Genomic DNA, 2,991 nt, shown 5'->3' with positions numbered 1-2,991 from the left:
GAGGCAGAGGCAGGTGGATCTCTGAGTTTGAGGCCAGCCTGGTTTACATAAGGTGTTTCAGGACAGCCAGGGCTACACAGAGAAACCCTGTTTAATAAAAAGGAAAACAAGACCACTGTGTGTGTGTGTGTGTGTATGTGTGTGTGTGCGCACGCGCACGCTTCATGGCAGCTACTTTGCCACTTACATAGTACTGGCGATCATTTGACTGTGTTTCAATCATAGTCTTGTTATGAACTTGAGGTGCTTCCATCTCTAAAACAGTGTTGTCCTGTGAAGTGAGGTTATCTGCATAAGACTATTGATAATATTTTCTTATTAAATCGTAAAGTCTTATGAAACACTTCAGGTAACATCAAGTTATAAGAAGGGTTCTTTTTCCTAGATCTCATTGGTAGGCAGTTTTAGTGTCTGTTGTCCTGAAGTCTGGCCTACAGTAGGGGCCTACTTAATGTTTGATGAAAGAATAACTGACTGCATAGCAGCAGGCTCTTGTATAATGCAGACTCATTGAATTGCAGTTTGGATATTGAACAACAACAATCTATGATGCTTTATGTTAGTCTTGAGCTACTAAGATGAAAATCTTTATTCATCCTGAAAGAAGTAGGCCTTTATAGGTGCTGGAATCAATGGATAAATAATGATTATGAAAAGAAAAAAACAGGTAAGAGAGAGACAGGTGTTGAGACAAAAAAAAAAAAATGCCCTTTCTGTGTTTTCCTCTATGTGCACAACTTTTCTTTTTTTTTTTTTTTTTTTTTGTTACCAAGCTAGATCACCTCTCTAATGGTTTGTGTTACCTGTCAACTTTACATGATCTATAACCAGGGAGATGGGATGATGGGCATGCCTGTGGGGAATTACCTTGTAACTTGATGTGGGAATATCCATCCTGATTGTGAGTGGGTCATTTCCCTGGGCCGGTAATGTTGAACTGTATAATGGAGAAAGGGGAACTACGTAGTGTGCTTGAATCTGTTCTTTGCTTTTGGATTGAATGCAGGAGGACCAGCTTCTTCAAGCTCCTGTTGCTCCCATCACTTTGCCATGGTAGAGTATACCTTAAACTGTGAGATAAAACATCCTTTCTCTCTCTACGGTTGCCTTGGTCAGAAACAATTGTTTTACAGAGTCCAAGACAATCTCTTCTCCTCCTCCTGGTTGCTAAAACTCTAGGTAAGTTCTGTAAGATTACTATTTGTAGTCTTATTTCATTTCCTTCCTTTATTTAATTTAGGCCTAAATTTGGAAATCTTCACATTTATTCCTTAGGGACACTTGCTGTCTAATAAGTTCCACTTATATTTGGGCCAAGCACACTGTTAAGATTCTGAATAAAAATGTATTTTACTTCTTGGTGACTAGTGCAAAGAGGAGAATGTTTTTGTAAGTCACTCAGTTTAAGAATAAGATACAGCTTATTGACATGATTTGAAAATATTTTAAGAATTATGACAAGATTTAACACACACACACACACACACACACACACACACACACACACACACACACAGTATTCATCCCAAGAAAAAGCCCAGGGGGACCAAGGCTGGATGATGCCCTAGATTTTTCGGACAGCCTACACTGAAACAATTATTTCTTTTGAGCTGCCACATTTGTAGGTCATTAGTAGTAAACAAATTTGTTAATGTTACAAAGTATCAATGTCCTTATCAAATAACACTTAAAATATGGTGAATGTTGAGTCCAGTATCTTTCCTTCTAATGCAGAATAGTCAGGGCCATGAATTGTTGCAAGATTATAAACTGCAATAGTTTACAACATCAGTGTTCTGGCTGATTATTTTCTTTCCAAGCACTGGTCATGTTTGGCTTCTGGTTTAATTCCTTGACTGAGTTCATATATTTGGAGTGCTGTGGAATGACTGATGTCCCTTTACAATTCACACATTGAAGCCTTCCACTCACAGTGAGATGGGCTGTTGAACACAGGATTCCTTGGGAAACAGGTTTTGAACAGGTGGTGAAGGTAGAGCCTTTGTGGTAGGCTCAGTGCCTCAGAAGAGTTGTGAAGAGTTTTCATTTCCTCCTCCCCATGAGGGGCCACGTGAGAAGGTAGAAGAGATTTTGGACTTGCAGCCTCTAGAGCTATGACAAATAAATTCCTATAAATAAAGCCTTCCTGTCTGAGATAACATGCTGTGACAGCATTAGCTAAGTGCCATTGCGATGAACTAAGTGTTGATGTGATTCCTGTAAAATCAGATATCCTAATCCAAATGACCATTCCAAGAGCAGGGAGGACCTAGGCGCATTGGAACAAGGTCTGAGGCTAGGTAATTTCAGGAGCTGGGCCTCAGCATAAACATGGGTATGTGGAGTGGCTTCAGAGCTGGGCTCAGCTTAACCATTTTCCATCAGTCTCAGTGTGCATTTCAAGACGAGACAAAAAGCAGATCTTTCTGTGAATAGCTGAACACTTACTTCTGTTTTCTGTTTTGCTTTTATTGGTAGCACGATTTGATATAATAAAATCTATATCTTTGATAACTCATTGATATAATCAAGGAGATAAGAGAGTACTTAGAAGTTGGACAAACTCCAGACTGTGTTGCTTACACATCTTCAGTTTATCTGATTGCTTGGCAGCTAGATTACAGCTTTAAACTGCACTGACGAGTTCAAGATTAGTGCCTCTCTCAATCCCACGGGGAGCGACTTCCACTTGCTATTAACTTTAACATTCCTTTACACCATGTACATTGGGGCATCTTTGCTCCTCCCTTGACAACTGTTTTCCTTGAAACAAAATCATGTGTTCAATTTTAAATGTCATGTTTTTGCAATTTTTATGAATGTGACCGTTTAACACTTAAGTTCCCCAGTCAGACATGGGGATAACAATAATTCCCTCATCTTATTCTCTCCTTATATTTTTAAGATTACATGAGTCGGCCGGGCGTGGTGGCGCACGCCTTTAGTCCCAGCACTCGGGAGGCAGAGGCAGGCGGATTTCTGAGTTCGAGG

Source organism: Mus caroli, chromosome 10 (assembly GCF_900094665.2).
Source record: "Mus caroli chromosome 10, CAROLI_EIJ_v1.1, whole genome shotgun sequence".
Classification (NCBI taxonomy): Eukaryota; Metazoa; Chordata; class Mammalia; order Rodentia; family Muridae; genus Mus; species Mus caroli.
This window is presented reverse-complemented; position numbering follows the sequence as displayed.